The sequence below is a fragment of the Schistocerca gregaria genome, chromosome 1 (assembly GCF_023897955.1).
Source record: "Schistocerca gregaria isolate iqSchGreg1 chromosome 1, iqSchGreg1.2, whole genome shotgun sequence".
Lineage (NCBI taxonomy): Eukaryota > Metazoa > Arthropoda > Insecta > Orthoptera > Acrididae > Schistocerca > Schistocerca gregaria.
In genome coordinates this window covers 1,113,566,593-1,113,587,060 of record NC_064920.1, presented here as the reverse complement: position 1 = coordinate 1,113,587,060, position 20,468 = coordinate 1,113,566,593, and positions in this window count along the sequence as shown.

The window sequence follows — 20,468 nt, the reverse complement described above, 5'->3', positions numbered from 1 at the left end:
GGGTACTAGCCCGGTATTTACCTAGACGGATGTGGGAAACCGCCTAAAATGAATATCCAGATTGACTGGTTCACCAGCCTTCGCCATCAATCCGCGAGGCGGATTCTATACGTATCACGCTCCTCTCCCCTTGTCCCAAAAGCGACGCGTTAACGCGCCCGGCTATCCAGAGTGGTAATATACAACATGATTCTGCTGTCCCTACCTACAGGTTTTATGCAACGTGCAGCGCTTTCAAATACCACATGTGTGATATTTATATTTTCCAGCTTGTTACACATAAAGTCTTAGTCTTAAAGAAAAATGAACAGGACGTTTCTGTAAGAAATGTAATATAGTTGAATTTGTAGAAAATTTAATGTAGTTGAATTTGTACTGGGATACGTTTTTGCTAGAGGCCGTAGTTGTCGAATTACTCAGGAAAAACGTAGAATAGTGACTTTCAAACGCGGTTTTCTTGAACAACTGAAAATCCGTGGCCTCGAGAGAAAACGTATCCCTGTACAAGATTTAACTACATTAAATTTCTTAAGAAAAGGTCCTGTTGGTTTTCAATGTAGGTGTAGTAGTTGGTGTGTAGCGAGCGAAAGAATCTGAAAATATCACATGTGATTTTGGAAAGCATTGTGGGTTGCATAAAACCCGTCGGTAGGGACAACTGAATCACCCTGATTACTAAATATTATGTATTATGTATGCTTAATTAAGAACTGTGGAAAAATTTCCAGAGTTCCTACTTTTTTCAGACATTTTGGTAATATCCCTATCATGATGAGAAGGAATCGCTCACTAATATGATACCCGACAACGAGGTACGAAGCCCCTGCCTTCCAAGTCCGTGGTGTTAACAGGCGTATCAACGTTCGTCCACTAGGCAGAGGACCAAGGCAGGTAAAACTTTCTGCGTATTCGGGTGAACAGAAGCACAACGCCTCTGGGATACGCCGAGCGAGGTGGCGCAGTGGTTAGCACAATGGACTCGCATTCGGGAGGACGACGGTTCAATCCCGCGTCCAGCCATCCTTATTTAGGTTTTCCGTGATTTCCCAACATCGCTTCAGGCAAATGCCGGAATGGTTCCTTTGAAAGGGCGCAGCCGATTTCCTTCCCCACCCTCCCCTCACCCGAGCTTGCGCTCCGTCTCTAATGACCTCGTTGTCGACGGGACGTTAAACACTAATCTCCTCCTCCTCCTCTGGGATACACAAGACACAGGTTATCAACGATACATCACAAAGGCGCATTCTTCCATGCCGCGCAAAATAAGTTTTTGTTGCTCCTTGATCCTACAAGCATCCTCTGTAACTACCTCCCACAGTTTCTTCCCATTGTTCAGAATTACTCCTTAAACAATCAAATAAACAGCACAACTGGAGAGCACCAACTAACTTGCAGCGTGATAAATAACTCTGATCCTCACCCGATAACTATCAGGGAGATGACATTATTCAGTAAGATGTGAGATCTGTAAAAGTAACGTTCTTTCGCTGACGGTTCGTGTCTTGATGCAGTAATTACCGTCTTGATGGTGCATAATACATTTATAACTGTCAGCATCTCGATTTCCCAAATCACTTATCTTCGGAACGATTACCTCTAAGAAAAAGAGAAGAAAGCGACATAACAGAAGTGAATAGTTATCTGTAGAGTTGACGTGTTGTCGGCAACGAAAGAACTGCTACCTCCCCTTGGCCGCTATTGACTGGGTGAAAGCGAACGATTACCTAACAGTGAGTCGTCCGTGTCATTCGCCGTCAGCGAGCCCATTAATAAGTCTGCGTCCTTGTGCGAGACAGCCGGCGCGGTCAATATTCGCTTCAGATGTTGCTTGGAGTGCCCGAGGCGAAAGAAAAAACATTCATTCAGAATCGCGTTAACTGCCGCATCGATTTCGTTAGTTTCATACTTAATGAGCTTGTCTTTGCATTTTTAACTGTAGCATTGAGAACTGAGAACTTCAATAAGGTATAATTAAGTTTGGTCTAGACGTTTGCAGGCACTCAAACATGCACCAGGTCGTCCTATTTTTGTCTCCTTCCCTCCGGTACGGACCAGTGTTTTCGGGTGGTTTCCGGTCGTTTTAAGACAAATGACTGACTTCCGTACAATGTTTTATTCTAAGCATACATTCTCAGAAACTTCTTTCTCAAATTAAGATCGATGTTTGATATTGCTACACTTCTTTTGGGCATGAATGCTGTCTTTGCCTATGCTAGCCTACTTTTCATGTCCTCCTCGCTTTTTATGTCCTTGTCCCTTCGTCCGTCATGTGTTATTGTACTTGAAAGATAGCACACTTTCTTAATTTTTTTTACGTCAAATTCGATGTTATGGGTCTCACTCTTCCCATTTCTGCTACTCCTGATTTCTCGGTCTACTGTCAATCCATATTCTGCACCCCTTAGACAGTTCATTCCATTCAAGAAGTCAGGAGATCGTTCATCGCTACCTCTGAGTGTTGCAACGTCATCAGCGAAAATTATCATTGATGTCCTTTTACCCTGAATCTTAGTATTCTACACTTAAAACGTTCTTTTACTTCCGCCATTGCCTCTATGACGTACAGACTGAACAGTAATCGCGAAAGACTGCATTCCCATCTTACACCTTTTCTAATCCGATACTACGCTCTTGTTCTTCCATTATCATCTTGTTCTTTGTATATAATGTAGCTTACTCTAATTTTTTTTACAGAATTTCGAACATCCTGTAACATTTTACACTGCAGAACGCTTGTTCTTTGTCGACAAATGATATAAAGGTGTCATGATTTTTCTTAATCCTTGCTTTCGTTATAAAGCGCAACTCAGAACTGCGTGTCTGATGCCGTTACCTTTCGGAAAGCCATTTCAGCGCATGCTCAATTTCATTACCTATTCTTTTGTATATTATTCTTGTCAGCAACTTGAGAGCTTGAGTTATTAAGCTGAGTGTGCTATAGTTCTCCCACTGAATAACTGCTCGTGGTTAATATACTAAAGGCTTGGTCTCCCTCCATTATTCTAAACACGCCCAAATATTCATTGATTACCAAACTGATGATTCCTTGATGCCCCACAATGTGTCTTATCAATCGAACCTACTTTCGTCCAGATAATGCCTGACGGCCCTAATAAGATCAGGTTAAAAAAATAAATAAAATAACCTCTTTTCTCCCCAGTTGTGTTCATTGCCTCCACATTTATTATCTGATTTGCCCACACAATCATCACATTATTCTACAGTACCACGTTTCGAAAGCTTCTAATCTCTTCTTGTCTGAAGAGTTTATCTTCCACGTTTCTCTGGCACAGGAGGCTACACTCCAGATAAATGCTAGCAGAAAATACGTCAGAACGTTTAATTTTATACTCTATCTTAACATAACGTATTTTATATCTTCTATACTTCAGCCATCGTATCTTATTTTGCTGCCCAAACAGTGAAACTCCTGCTTTCATTGTTATTTCCTAATGTAATTATCTCGTTATCGAATCATCTGAGTAGGCTATATTCTTGTTTTCAAGACGTTATCTATTTCGATCTACTGATACTCTAACTCCTTTGCCCCTTTGACACAAATACCACACCGCCATCAGACCACAAGACAGGTGTCTCTTCTTTTAATTTTAATTCCCTTTGCAAATTTCTCTTTGATTTCCTTTATTGTGTGGGCCATGTGTAGACCAGATAAAACTGGAGATAGACTACCATTTTGTCTCACTGCCTTCTCAACTAATGCCTCCCTTTCAGATCCTTCGATGCATACTATTGGAATTAAAGAAGTGATAATATTATATCCGACATATTCGTCCCAAAGTGTTTCGCAATTGAATCGTTATTAAAAATTATTGTTTCTTTTGCTGCCTCAGTCGCACAATCTATTTTTTTGTAATGTCACTAGTTTTGACAGAAGTTGGCCATTCTCAAATGTATGTAGCTGCGTAAGAAACGCGTCGTATCCATATGGAATTACACTTCAGACGGATTGTTTTCGCATTTACATAGATCTGAAGATGATCTACTGTTATCGAAATTAGTTACGGGAATGCAGACTTTCTTGGCGAATCTCGTTGATAAAGTTTTCTAGGGTTATCAGCCAAGTCAAGCCGTCGTTCTGGGGCAACGTTTCGGTAAGTTCCCATATTCGCTATATTCAGGCGAAGGAGATGACGAGTAGGAAGCTTATCGAAATATTGCCTTGACTCGGCGCATAACCAGAGAATACCTCATCATCGAAACTAGTCATGTCAGATAAAAAAAATTACTTATGGAGTTGAGACGCCAAATTTTAAAGAAATGGTAATACTTCAGTATTGCCCATCTGTCGATTCTTCTGAAGAGTTTCTCCAAAGCCTGCAGCCTTTTCCAGGTAGCAGTGGCAGAGGAAACAGAGAAGATCCAAAGAAGAGCAGCGCATTTCGTCACAGTTGCGGTCAGTGAGCTTGAACGCGTCACGGAGATGCACATCCAATTCCTGTTGCAGACAATACAAGAGAGCGTTATTTACTGCAATGTAGTATGTTGTTAAAATTCTGAGCATGTGCATTGTAGAACATTCAAGCAACATAACGCTTCCTACTACGGTACATGTCGCGAAAAGATATAGAAGGTATCATTTGAAAGATTTGAGGTGTTACGAAAGGTTATCAATGATACTCGTTCTTCCCGGGGACCTAAGCGACTGGAATAGGATAGAACAGTAGTAGATAACAAGTACCCTCCACCACAAGCCGCAAGGTAGCGCGTGCAGTATAGATGTCGCTGAGGATGTAATCAAGTTTATCCTAAAATAATCGACGAACGGGTTCACATGGGATCTGATTCCCATTGGGGCAACACCAAAAGAGATTTATTAAGTAAGACACAAAGGAATTGCAGGCTTTTGCTGCGAGTGGGCATTGAAATCAACGGGGAAAGCCAAAAATTTGTGCCGGACTAGGATTCGAAACCGTGTCTCTTGTTTACTTGGCGTATGCTCTGACCACTGAGCCATGCGGACACAGTGCAACTGCACGGAGCACACTAGCAAGCCTCCTGTCAGACCCAAATTCTCAACTTATCCACACACTACTAATGTAGTGCCCGTGCCTATTATCCTAGTAATTAGCAGCATCCCGCGTGTGGATACTAGGCAGGTGGCACTACGTTAATAGTGCGTGGATAAGTTGAGAATTTGGGTCTGATGGGAGACGTGCTTGGCTACTCAGTGTAGGTGCAATGACCACTATGTGCGGATGGGTCAGCAGTCAGAGCGTATGCCAAGTAAACAAGAGACCCGGTTTCGAATCCCAGTGCGGCAAAAATTTTCAGTTTTCCTCATTGATTGAAACTGATGCCTGCTTGCAGCCAAAGTCTGAAATTCCTTTGTGTCTTAATTCATTACGGCTGTTGGATCAAGAACCTTGTCTGTTCTTCCGAACATGTCCGAGACACCGTTTATACAGTGGGGTCCAAAAAAATGTATCCACTATTTAGAAGTCCATAACTGGCAAACTAGTTGACAGAGTTGCCCCATCTTTGATAGTGTAATAGTTTGTGGTTCCGGCAATCGCCACACAAGCGTGGTATTGCGTTGTTTTGTTTTGTGAGATCACAGTCGCCATATAGTCACTGGTTTGTTCTTAGTTGCACCTAGTTACTCGAGTAAACATGGCTGGCGCAAGGCTTACATTCGATGAAAGGAAGTCAGTTTTGAAGTGGTATTTTAAGTACGAAAACATTAATGAGGTTCAACGGCAATGGCGAAATGAGTATCAAGCCGAAAGCTTGGTTAAAGATGCATACGAACAACGATGTGGACGACCTGTGACAGTAACAAATACAGCTAACTCCCGTCGTGTGGTACAACAATTCACTCGTTCACCACAGGAGTCTGTGAGACAGTGTGCATGTGAAACAGGAGTGAGTCGCTCAAGTGTTCGGCGAATTTTGAAGACAGCAAAGTGGAAGTGCTACACCCCACAACTGCTACACGCAATGAACGAGGACGACCCAGATCGTAGAATGGAGTATTGTCTTGGTTTAATAACATGGTGCGATGAAGAGTGTACAGGGATGATTGCGTGGTCTTGATGAGGCACAGTTCAATCTCAGTGGTACAGTAAATCGCCACAATTCCATCTACTGGGCCGCCGAAAATCCGAATGTCCATGTAGATAGCCGCGAATTTTCCAGGAGTAAATGTGTGGTTTGGGTTGCCTTACCGGGGCTTGATTGGGCCATTTTTCTTTGACGGCACAGTTATCGGTGAGGTGTACCTTCAGAAGCTTCAGACATCCATTTTACCTGCTATCCGAGACCTGTATGGAGACGGAAGAGTTTACTTTCTACAAGATGGTGCCCAGTCCACTACCAAAATCGTGTTAGGGCGTTTCTCGACGAAAGTCTACCAGGAACATGGATAAGCCGTAGAGGTGCTGTGGAGTATCCACCCCGTTCTCCAGACCTAACTCCTCTGGAGTTTTACCTGTGGGGAACACTAAAGGACGTCGTTTATCGACAAAAGCCACGCACATTGGATGAACTTCGAGAATCCATCGTACATTCATGTGCAAAAAACCAACTGAACACGTTGCAGTCAGTAGTTCGTGCTGCAGTTCGGCGGCATGTTAATGGTGACCATTTCGAACACCTGCAGTGATATCTTTAAGTTGGACTTTAGGCTACTCTTTCGCCAAAAATGAGAGAACTCCGTCAATTAGTTCGCAAGTTATGGACTTTTAAACAGTGGATACATTTCTTTGGACCCCTCCGTATATATGAAACTGTTGCGCATGCAGGGCGACTAGCGGCCAGCCGGGGTTTCGGTGCGGCTGCAGTCAGCGCGTGTGTAGCGAGCGGTGCCGTCCCACCGCTAGCGTCCCACGGGGGCGCCGGCCGGCGCGTCCTTGCCGTCCAATTGAGGCTGCGGTCACATGTCTGGTGTGCCCCCCCCCCCCCCCCCCCACTGACGTCGACAGCCGCGGGGCACGACCTGACGCCCAGGCACGCACGGGCCGACGCTGGCGCAGCCTGCACTCGTTAAGTCAGACCGGCGCTGCTGCTGCACAGTGCTTCCACACGTGTGTCTGTGGGTGGTCATTCCCCAATATCGATTCTGAAGATGCGTGGGGTTCCACTTGCCGGATTTTCACTTCCACAGTCGACTTTCGCTCCCACGTAAACGCACTTCCGTGTTTTTTTGGAACGTACTTGGGTTGTCAGGCTGCGTCTTGTTTCTGATAATTTTCGGCTAATCTGGACGAAGAGACATTCTGTGCCGTGGAGGAGAAGTGGAAATGTTAGAATGAGCACGAAGTTGTCTTGCTCTGATAATTAATTGAAGGGAAACAGAGACTGTGCTGACTCAATCCGAAACCGGAACAGCTGATTTGCAGACCCCATCTGCGTGAAATGACTGACGATCGGAAAACTGGTAATTGACCGATCTAACAAATCGCATCAGGCCTTAATATGTAAACGGTTTTCGAAATTCGGTTTTCGTCTTCCGGAAGTTGTGTCGTATGCAAACACTCAACGTTGGTATACACGTTCCGTGTGCCGACGGCTCTACGCTTTACACTGCACTGAAGCCGGCGTCGCCATGTTAGTAGCCCCAAAACGATAGCAGACTACTTTTTACAATTACTTTTTGTTCTTCTTTTCTGTTGTGTCCATGCAACAGTGTTTTTAAATAGTAAATTGTGTTTCGTGGATAACACAGAGTCCAGCAAGACATTTTCAGGCCTTTCTCCTGGTCTTAAAAACATGTTTGATGCAGTAATGTTAAGTAGCTTCCTTTTTGTTATACGTTTCGAATAACAAACGAGAGGAGTATCCGAGGAGCGAAGTATGGTTCAAATGGCTCTGAGCACTATGGGACTTAACATCCGAGTTTCAAACATGGCTCTGAGCGCTATCGGACTTAACAGCTGAGGTCATCAGTCCCCTAGAACTTAGAACTACTTAAACCTAACTAACCTAAGAACATTACAAACATCCATGCCCGAGGTAGGATTCGATCCTGCGGCCATAGCGGTCGCGCGGCTCCAGACTGAAGCACCTAGAACCGCTCGGCCACGCCTGCCGGCCTAACATCTGAGGTCATCAGTCCCCTAGGCTGAGAACTACTTAAACCTAACTAATCTAAGGACATCACACACATCCGTGCCCTAGGCAGGATTCCATCCTGCGACCGCAGCAGCAGCGCGGTTCCGGACTGAGGCGCATAGAACCGCTCGGGCACATCGTCGGGCAGCGAAGTATGGATTTTCCTTAAAACGGAATGACGAAACTGCTGTTCCCTCTATGTGCTCTTTGCGAACATGATGAACATATATTTTGTTATGTCTGCACTTTTTGAAATATTTCTTACACCGTTCAACCACAGCTATTTTCGAGTAGTATTGATAGGAAATTTACAGTCAAATTACAAGAATAAAACTACTAAAGTAACAGTAACTAAAACTCAAATATCGCTTGAACGAGTCCACTTACGAATGAAATATAATTCCTCTTCCTCTATACTTTAGAATCACAATGACTGGTATATGTGTAAATGATGTAAGCTGGCATTTTTTATCAAAACACATACACATGCAGCTAATGTTTGGGCTATTATCAGGGCGGACGTCGCTCTCATGTTTGAGAAGTTATGACAACTACCCTTATTGTAACTACAAGACCCGCGGACACGAATTGATTATGTATACCGGTACACGCGTAAAACCGGTATATATAATGGTAGCTTTGCTGCACGAGACAAGGCCAAACTTCTTACTACTCATATGTCGGAATGAAAGCCCTATAACAATCCATCCACTTTCAGATGAATTCCAAGGACCGACCTCTCGACAGGAATATGCAGAACGACACCAATTGGTTCCTAGCAACTTCAGCCGACAGTCTCCACAACAACAAAACAGACACGTAATTGAGAATCGACAGGGAAAGATTTACACAAAAACTCCACACTCAAATTTCAGCGGAAACGAACATAATTTTTTGGTTTAATCGAAAACATCGCCAAGTCTATGTCTTAAACTAAAACTCCGCCACCCAGTTAGCTGCTTCTCTAATTAATTTGAGTTCTCAGGTTATTGAGCAACGTGCACAACCGCTAGAATACCGGACTGGCTCAACCCGAAATCCGCGACCGCTCAAGTCTGGTTTACACCGGAATGAATCGAAGCGAACAACAGTTCGCCAGTGTTCATCACAATTTGCTTGTATCTGTGAACACTCTTTTCCAATAATAGGAATCGAAAAGAGAACTTGAGAAAAGGAACACAATCTATGAACGTTGCGTTAGTGTTTTTCGGCGCTGATAATCGGTACACAAAACTGTAGATATAGCCACGATGATAAACTTTGGTACTCAGAAAGAATTATTTAACAAGGCGAGTGCCCTGTTTTTCACGAAGTAAGCAAAGTGGCGTAGTAGAAAAGAATTTAGGTGTCTGAATTTGGCCGGCTGGAGTGGTCGAGCGGTTCTAGCCGCTACAGTCTGGAACTGCCCGACCGCTACGGTCGCAGGTTCGAATCCTGCCTCGGGCATGGATGTGTATGATGTCCTTAGGTTAGTTAGGTTTAAGTAGTTCTAAGTTCTAGGGGACTGATGACATCAGATGTTAAGTCCCATAGTGCTCAGAGCCATTTGAACCATTTGTTGGCTTCTCGTTGCAACCGAGGGAGAAATTTTAAAGCAGAACACTAACTGCCGCCGACTAACATAACCTGAAGAAAGGCTAACTAACACTTACCCTACGATTTTGAGCAGCTGAAGATATTACTTTAGTGACGATTTCGCTTTTCCATAGCCTCTGTATCTCACGTAGTTTCTGATGCCTGCAGTGAAATGTGCGAAGCACTTCAAGTATTGTATAGAAGCATGTATAAGGCAGATAATGTCGCCGGCCGCTGCGGCCGAGAGGTTCCAGGCGCTTCAGTCCGGAATCATGCTACTGTTGGTTAGGTTTAAGTAGTTTTAAGTTCTAGGGGACCGATGACCTGAGAAGTGAAGTCCCACAGCGCTCAGAGCCATTTGAATCATTTTTTGAATTAAGTTTGTACGAACTATGGCTCCTCCAGACCCGCTGCCGTGGGAGGGTTAAGGTGCATAAATATGCAAGGTGATCCGTAAAAGCAGTGGGACAATCATCAGCAGCCAACACGAGTTCTCTTAATCAGGCAGAAACATAAATCCTATCCAGCAAGCTCGCCGAGTAGCTAGTAAAAAAATCTGTATCCCTTCCTCTGCCCATGGATCTTTTCCCACGTGTCCCTTAGCGCCACGCCCCGGCAGATCGTGTGCAATGCGTAGCAGTAACTGAAATTAAGGGTTTGATTCTTCGGTGTGAGAACACAGTTAAATCCCCTCCTACCAAGATGTGGTGATATTTGCCAAGGAATAGGGGTGCGATCTCCTGTGAATGGAACTGCGCACGCTCCCGTCGATTGTCAAATCCGGAGGGTGCATAGATGTTGACAATACGGATGCCGTTCACGGTCATCGCCAAACCCAGATGCGAAGGGAGGTAATCGAGGTCACACACCGGAGTCCTTTTCGCGACTAATAAGGCTCTGCCACTTGCTCCGTCTGGAGTCGGCACCAAGTAATTGTTGTAACCTTGCACGTCGGGAAAGGCAGCATTGTGGCGTAAATCATGACCCGAAAAAGTTGCATCTTTGCAAGTGATCACGAGGTGTTAATGTACATTGTTTCCACCTTAAACGCTTGGTCCGTTGTCGTTGTCATACTCGAGTCATGTGATTGTGAACCACTATCCGTGCTCAGAAGGATGACCACCAACTGGCTGTCCTCCGTTGCCTTCGTTCTGTGGTGTGGGTCCTATAAGTGAGTTGTCACCAAGTGGGGGTGCCAATTCCTGTATCTCTTCGACTGGTTCTACCCAATTGCATTGGTCATCAATCCCAGAAACACCCTCTGATGAATTCCGAGGTGGCTGCCGGGACATTGTCCCTCACTCCACCGTCGGCAGTATCTGGTCAGTCGGTGTCAGTGAAGAGGGACCGTCGGAAAGGCGGGATATCCTGTCACCATCTGAAGGAATCCTTTCAGCGTCATCTAAAGGCACGTGTTACATGTCAGACATTTTTCGGCTCGAATAACTTCCGTGTCCACTAGGTTAGGGGAGGACGTGTCACCCGAACGCTGGCGACTCTTTTTGCGACGCTTCGGCGATCGTTGTTTTCGCGCCCTGCCCTGTGCCGTCGCTCGCAACGCCTCACTGTGTTCGTCAAGTGTTTAATGGTCCGTTGCCGCCGACACTGCCCCGACCTCCACTTCCACGCCGCGTCCTACAAGTGAGGGTGTGGAAGGTTCCTCCCTCATCTGACGTGAGGTGGGTGTAGCGGTATTCTCCTTCTAACTTCCATGCTCCCCTAACTCGGTCTGCTCTTGCCTCAACACGTCCGCGTCACGCTCCGAACTCGGTAACACCTCCCGACGGGCCACCGACACGTACGTCATCGGCAATGGCGTGGGAACTTCTCGCTGTGACGCTTCTCCATGTGACAGTTGCATGACGCGGCGTCGTATGCCCTCCGAGCGGGTATGTCCTTCTCCACCACAGCCAGAACATGTGCGTGGCTGGCCGTCGTAAATCGCAATAGCTCGATATCCTCCAATATATAAATAGGAAGTGATATGTTTGTGAAGGACGATCCGCACCTGTCGGACGCCGTTTAGCACGGGATAGGTGCTAAAACTCGCCCAGCGTTCAGGCGTATGACTGAGTACCGTACCATATGGTCGCAACGATTCAATAACCATCGATTCTGGCACCTCAAACGGCAATTCAAAGATCCGAATCACCCCCACACCCAAGCCTGAAGGAGCTACTCTTATATCGCTGATATGGCTATCAGAGTGTCGAAATTTAAATCCTCTTTGACTACCGGCGAGAGTTCTTTCACACGCAGCTTCATCGGTAAACAAAAAATGGTTCAAATGGCTCTGAGCACTATGGGACTTAACTTCTGAGGTCATCAATTCCCTAGAACTTAGAGCTACTTAATCTTAGCTAACCTAAGGCCATCACACATATCGATGCCCGGCGCAGTATTAGAGCCAGCGACCGTAGCGGTCGCGCGGTTCCAGACTGTAGCGCCTAGAACCGCTCGGCCACCTCAGCCTGCTTCATCGGTCATCTTGACGTACATTGCACTTCTTACAGTGGGTAGGTGTATCCAAATAAGGTCATTAACAGGTAAATGAACTTCTTCTCCCCAAAAAAGGATCTATTTCGAAATCCTTGGGTCTGGCACATTCGTCGTCAAACGTAAATTGGAGCGTAGTCTTTCTAAAAGTGCGTGCCATGGCGATCTAGTCAGACAACAACACGCGCGAGTATGAGCGGTGTAAACACTTCCACTTCCACGAGCGTACGCGGCTAGGACAACAGGTCCGAGCGACGCCACTGCCTAAAGCAGACTTGAACATGGCGTGATTACAGCTGCGCCAACTATCTCGGGGCGCGTTCGCAGCTCGTGTCTCGCGATCGCGTTCTCTCTTTCCGAGCACGGGGTCTGGGATTTTCACCTGTCTCGAAATGACTGGATGTTTGTGTTGTTCTCATTATTTCATCATTATTCATGAAAGTGGCGAGACTGGACTGAGAAAAATTTGGAATTTGTACGAGCGCTGATAACCGCTGTGTTGAATTCCCCACAAACCAAACATCATCGTTATCATCATATCTCGGCACGCCTCACGGCCGACCCACACCCTCACCGAGTGCCACCTATCAGCAGTCTCTGTCCGCTGACTTCATGTTTGCTACTCTGAGATTCCCACTGGAAACTGGACGAATTTCTGCATCCGCACTGAAGAAGGTGGATCCATAGGCCAGCTAGGTGTTTCAACTATATGAATGTGTGGTGTCTGTTCTTTCTTACGTACAAGGACCTCTACGCCCTTCATCTTCTACCAATCATACTTTTTTTCCTTCGCCATTTGTGCTGTCGATCCCTTGGATCTCAGAAGGACTTATGATAGCTATATTCTGCCATCAGCAGCATTACATTTTCTTGAGACCACTTCGTCGCACACACAACTCATGTCAGAAACAGAAGTGCACAACACAGAAAACGAAGGCTTTATGTAATTTTAGTGCCGATGCGGTGTGCAGGTAAACCTTCTTTGGTGTCTCACTAAATGACCAACAACTTGCAATATACGAATTAACACTAGCGAAAGCGAACTGAACGCATCCAAGAGCAGTTAACATGCGCTCACTTACCGTTTACAACAAATATAATTTCGTGCACTGATGGTTGTCCGCTTGTATTCGCCCCGATTTAAACCGGGGTTTATGGGAACCAACTTTCTCAAATTTGGTAGCTGTCGTGCAACAGCTACATTTACCTACCAGTCTGCCCCTCTCCACGATTCGCACATTCCCGTAGGTTTGGACCACTACTCTGCAGTCGCGATGTGAATACCAACGATTGATTAACGATGAAGAATAAGAAATAATTAAATTTCACAATTACTCATGCCGCAAAGACACAGGCACAGATATGATTGCACTGAAGGTAAATAAAAGTTGAGGTTCTTAAATTTGAAATGGAAATTGGGAACAGAGACACCGAGTGCGTATTACATGTCTAACAGTTACGGATAAAAGAAAAAAGAAGCGTTACCCACCCAGTTCCACACACTCCACTGTAGGTTGTCCTAAAGCTGACGAAAAACGTGACAGACTAACTAGACTGCTGCCGAATATACTGGCTGGCTATAAAGAAAGTACAGAGGACCAGTACGGGCTGTAATTATCGTATGGCTGCGAAACATGGTAGATACGGTAACGCGTTGATGCGGAACCATTTTACGCTGGAAAAAGGTAGTTCAAATTTTGGCCTCCAGCTGCAAATCTGGCGCTGTGCAGCATCTCGCCGACGGCTCCGGTGCTGATACTGAACAAACTGTGTGAAAGGTGAGTGGTGGTTGATAATAAAATCAACATTATGCCTTTCTCACTTGTTTGACTTTAGCTGCCGACGTCCCGATCCTAATCCAGTACGTATGGAAACAATTCTAGGCGCCTGTCTTGCATTCACACCGCCAGATTTGTACCTGGTGGACAAAATTGGAACTAAATTTTCTCCAGCGTAAATCGGTGCCACATTAATGCATACAATATCTACCACGTTTCGCTGCCTTACCATAATTACAACCCACACAGGACGTCTGTGAGTAGCCACACTTTAATTACAACCCACTGATGCTTCCCTTTGTGTTCACGGCTAATATGATGGCGCACAATGAGCGTTCCTCAATATTCTCTGTTCCATCTGTTCTGTTTGGATGATTCCAATATAATTAGCATGTGAACCACAGAAAATTGTTTTTCAACTCTTGTTTTTTAGGGTACCATGCCTTTACACATTAATTTCTGATAGTTCACACAGATGTTCTGCTCCGATCGTCCGAAAAGTTACGAGATTGCTTTTATTCTTGACGAATGAGCGACGTCAGCGCAGTAACGACGGCGGCAGCTTGAACTAACAACTGTAAACAGTCGATGGGCATTCGACCAGTTGTGAGCAAGCAGGTTTCAGTAGCAGGCCAACTGCCTTGCCGCAGTGCTAACATCGGTTCCCGTCAGAAACTGAAGGTAAGCATTGTCGGGATTGGCTAGCGCTTCGAGGGGACACTGTGCACTCAGCCCTTGTGAGGTCAACTGAGGAGCTACTTGACTGATAAGTAGCGGCTGCGGTCACTAAACAAGTCAACTGCTGGTCTGCTGGGAGAGCGGTGTGCTGACCACATGTCCTTCCGTATTAGCATCCGGTGACGCCTAAGGGCTAGGGTGACACGGCGAGCGGTCGATACCGGTGAGCCTTCAACGTCTTTCCGGAGGGAGCTTTTTTTTTAATTTTCGTGTTAAGTAGTAGACTTGCAGTCCCAGTGTGTCAACATAATTGTGTCACAAATTGCAATAGAGCACCATCCCTAAAACAAAAGATCAAGACGTTCTACAGAATGTTTTGAAGAAGAAAAATGTGTGTGTGAAATTTATCCCGCACACCTGGAAAAAACCGTCACAGGTGACGAGACTTACTGTCATCAATACTAACCTACCATGAAACGATGAAGTGCAGAAATTCACACCAAGGATTAACCCTTTCACGACATAACTGACATTCAAGCCAACGTGACGCGCGAGTTGACCAGCATCCAGAAGAAAGACTTCTCTGACAGCGTCACGTGGTTGTATGAATGTTTTCTACGTTATACTGATGCGGAGGGAGAGTTTTCTATTTAGAACATCTGAATCATTAAAACCCACCGTATTTTTATTTTTGGTCTATTTTTCATTAATTCAGTCTCGAAACTTCTTGGACTGAAGAAAGGAGAAGCCTGTCGTATGCGGTACTTACTTTTCCAATATTCCAGAAAATTCTTTTTCGTATCCTCTTGCTCTTTTTACCCTCGGACATTCAAAATAATTACTCTTATTATAATTTTTTATACATTTTTTCGTATTGGTTGCTACAGGCAGACATTTATTAAGAGGCAATTATAATTTTACCTCGGCTGTATTATAATCACAGTCATTTATTTCACACAATCCGCTGGTCTAGACAATGAAGTATTTTCAAGTGTTTACTCATAACATATAGATCCGTCATTTAGATATGTAATTGTGGAGCAGTAGACTTTAATACCAACAACATTCTATACCCTTCAACGACGCAAATAACACAGCTGCCCTAGTGGCATAGTTACGTAAACACTAAAAGTAGCGATGTTTTATCCGCAGTGTATGGTCTCGCGGTCGCGTTCTTGCTTCCCGAGCACGGGGTCCTGGGTTCGTTTCTGCCGGAACGGTAACTCAGCGTGTTCGGTCAGAGGGTTATCTGCCGTCTGTAATAAAAAAAACTGAGTTAATGGATCAACAACAAACTGAGATGGGTGTCTTTCCACGTCCGCCAAAAGCAACAAAAAACAAACAACAACAAAAAAAGATTCCCGGTGGGGTCAGAGATTTTCACCTGCCTCGAAATAACTGGGTGTTTGTGTTGTCCTCATCATTCATAAAAGTGGTGGTTTTGGACTGAGCAAAGGTTGGGAATTTGTCCGGGCGCTCATAACCGTTCATAACAGTTGAGAGCCCCACAAACCAACCATCATCATCATCCTGATATTTTGCACAGAACATCACTTTTCTCTGGTCGATTTGACACTGTACAAAGACATGCTGATTTTCGCGTCCAACCATTCTTTGACAGATCTCTTTCCCCCTTTATATTCGTTAACAAACTGTAGTGCATGTCTGAGAAAGATGCCAGACTAAAAAAAAAAAAAAAGTTTAACATCTGAGATGGAAGCCTCTCGTAACACGGGGAGTATCTGCCCATTCGTATCTGTGTGGCGTTTTTCTTTAAACCGGCGAAAACTTTCTCCCTCCAGATTATTCCGGGAGCTTTATGTAGACTTTTTGTCCGCAGAGCTTTTCTGACGATGTGTGTCGGACGGGATGTAATACGAGAGTAAGAAAGGGAGTAATCATGAAAATGTAAAGCGCGTAATAGGAAGTACTTCTCTCATAGGAAGAACAGAGGCAGGTTGTACTTAAAGAGATTCATTTCCTTTTGTGACGAAATTCCGTCATCCTGGCGAGTCGTTTTGTGTCTGGCGTCGACTAAATACGGGAGAAGCCCATCTGCAGTATGTGTTGTCGTTGACTAAGTGCCTGGGTCATACTAAAAATCCACACTACCACGATTCAGTCATCAGTCAGTCTTTTTGTTATCATTTCCTATCACTTTCATTTCTTTTCCTTCTAGCACCGATTTGCATGCCGCATGCAAATATTTAATCGTAGATGGCCGTTGCTTACATTGTGTAGTAACCTTTTTTTATGGGTTGCCAATTCTGTGAAAACATTCAGAAGTTCATTTATTTGGTCAGAGTTGGAGAAAACACGACAAGCGTAGAGGCAGTAACTGGTATGTTTGTCATACCGCCATGCTGGAGTGTTTAACCAATATTTCAGGTTTTCCTATCCGGCGTATACCAGTCACAGTAATTAACCATCGTCACCGCCGAACATGGCCACCGGGGCTTATTAATTTCCCATAATTACAGCGAAGTCTCTATGGTGATATGTTGAGCAGTGGCTCTGTGAGTATTATTTCTTTACTTTATCACGGTATACTCGGTCGCGGCACAACTAAACCCAACGAAATTTTTTTCCTCCGGTGTATTTTATAACAGAAAGGGAAATAATTATGAATGAATATTCTGAAATATTACAAATAATATTATAAATTTTTTCGTAGATATTAACTGCGCGCGCATGAATTCCTGAAAGACAGTGGAATAGCGCTCTTTAGACAGTGTGATAAAACAGCGTAGTCTGAAAGTTAATAACAACTGCCAGCAGAGAGGAGCAGCGCATCCAGAGATAATCTTGTGTTCGGAATTTTCGATTTTGCGCCGAACGGCGAGGGCTCCAGGAATTTTTATAGAGGAGAGGTTGTTGTTTTGTTTTAGGACGAACCGGACTTCTAGAAATTACTGCTAAAGAAGCAGTCTGTCAGCTTACGTTACATATACAGCTAGTAATGATGGTATCCCGTGACTCTCTGTGCCCTTGGATTTCTGATGATGGAAATAAGCCCGAAACACCTCAGGCGAGCACTTTGAGTAATGGAGTCATTTTACAACCTACTGTATGACTTTTTTGAAGCAACCCGTTCAGCACCAATACAGTACTACATAGTAATACAACAGTTGTCACCTGTCTCGTACGAGATTTCAACTCTCAACTATTTTCATAAAAAGAAGACTGTAATAATGTCAATGAGAACAGAAAGCTGAAGGGTAATGTGATGTGAAAATGTGAAAATTGTGTTCTAGGTTTATTTTGCTCCTCACTTCTTAACATAGGCTTTATTTCTTATTAGTAATAAATGTCAAATAATATTCATTAATTCTGGTCTTCATACGGATCCATCTAGTAATTAATGTGTCCAGAAAACAGAAGTTTTATACTTTTTCATTACATCTTTTACCCTGAAACAAATTTTATGCCATCACATCTTGGGTCGATGAATGCTGACAAACGTGGCTTAAGAACCAATCACCTATAGATGGACTGTGAATAAAGTGCGATCACATAGCACACTCGTCTTCTAAAATTGAAACAGGTTAAAGTGCAGCCGTAAATTCGAACACCACATGCGCAAATCGGGACAGTGTTAATAGGGTCTTTAAGTCCTACTAGGGCAAGACAGAGTTCAGAGAAACTCAGTAATACTGTCACCCAGTTATTTTAACACTGTTTTGCCTACCTGTGACGAATAGGTGCTCAAAAATTTACCACGATTTCGGCAGAGGGGTCATACAGTTCTCGTACCGTTTCTCTCGTCTGGCATGGGATCCGTTTTTCCAGGATTTGGCAAAGTTTATTTTATTTCTTAACTTTGTTGTCGGATATCTTTCATGACAGTCGCGTAATGTAAGGAGGGAACTTTTGTCTGTTTGTTAGCCGTATAAACTTTCTTCTTTATTTTTGGAGGGGTCCGCCTGGAGCAGAACATAATCCTTTTCTTTTATTACTCAGACATGTTTCGCTGAAGTTCTAGCATCATCAGTGGGCCATTCCTTTCTTTCTATTAAAAATTAAACAGAAAAAATACTCTTTTCTTCTTGATATGTATAAATGTAAGTGTTTAAGAAAGTATTTTCAATTTGAAATACAGACTAAGTGGTATATAAGTAACTGGTGTAACCGCCAAAACGTTGAATGCAAGCATGCAAAAGAAAATGACTTGTGTTGGACAAGTGCCCGATGCCAGTTCATGGGATGAAGCTCGATTCCTGTTGACATGTCCAGACATTTATGCCGTTTGTGGACGACGCTGGAGTTCCCGTCCGATGATGTCCTATATGTGCTCGACTGGAGACAAGTTTGGTGATCGAGCTGGCCCAGGCAAGATGTCGGCATACTGTACAGCGTGTCGGATTACAACAGCCGTATGTGGGCGAGCGTTATCCTGTTGGAAAACACCACCTGGTACGTTGCACAACAGTTTGAATTACGAGTATGACGCACAAATTTGAGAACAGGGTGGGTGGGATAATCACGAGAGTCTGTTGTGGCAGAAAACATTACGCGACAACATTAAGGTTCTGTTCTATAGTGACAGATTTTGGCCTTGCCGAACGAGGAACCTCCGCTACCGACAGCTTCTTCACAACTGAAATTTAATTTGCGAATACCTTGTCGAGATGGAGGTTGGATGACTGGAAACCGTTAAAAAAAATTCACGCTGTTCTATAGTTAACGCACCAAACTGGCGTCTACGCAAGACACTCCTTGAATTCTTCGTTCGGAAAAAGAAACCATGCGGAATACCCATAAACGTTTGTGTGCTGTGTAAGGTTATGATGGGGTTGCTAGGAGTACTGTCAGACGATTAATAAAAAGATACAAAGCGTCAGTAAGAGCAGAAACTAAGCTTCATGGTCGGCCGCTTTCAGGACGACTTGTCACGAAGGCTGCTCCGCTGAGCATTGGAAGTGCGTGTGCTGTGACTGAGATCTTGGATATTAAAAAGATGTGCATAAGATGACTTTGACGAATGCTCACGACAGACCCAAACCTTAAAGGAAAGTCATTTCATCTAAACTGATGGAACAGTTTGATGCCGATGGATTAGTCTTTCTACCAGGGGTGCAGCCAAAGCATGGCTACGGGCATAGGACAAGAGCTTTTACCAAGAGGTAATACAATATGTGATCACACAACGTAGCAGTAAGACTTTACAGAGCGTTTGTTTTAATTTGGAACAACTAAATATCTCCAAAAATAAGCGTCATAAGAAAAAAAAGTGTGCCAGATGTGACACCCCGGAGGGGGGGAATCATCTTTTCATTTCCAAACGAAACTCCTATTTTTTGTAGTAGATTAGGATTCTGTCAGAAAATACCCACGTTTTACCCAAAACATTTGATTCCATTCGGGATGGATGATACCTTAATCGACAAAATTCTGTGTTTCCGGATTATGCAATTAAGAACCGACTTATCTGGTTATAATACATTTCATTTTCAGTAAAAATGTTAACCTGTTTTTAAATACTTGATATTACTGTTAAATAATGAATTTAGTTTTACGAATTTGATTGCACAGTAAAATTTATACGTTCAGACATTTAGAAGTCTGGCAATAAGCTGCTTATATCGCAGCTTAGTTTTCTGTTCTCTTCGGGATTGACTTCGGTAAGTTCCCACACCATCAGGGTGACTAATTTAGGAATGTTCTTCAGTCTTACCGCCGTATCTCTCGTGCAGATTACAGACCCATCTGCTGAGAATGAAAAAAAAAAATTGTTTGGGTTAAGCCTCAGGTATTTTTTGGCGTAGAATCTGCAATAAAAAATACGGGGTTCCCATTTGAAAGTAGGTAATTGATCCCTCCCCCAGGAGGTGGCCAGTTTCAACACAGTAAGGCGTCTCCTTCAAAAATATT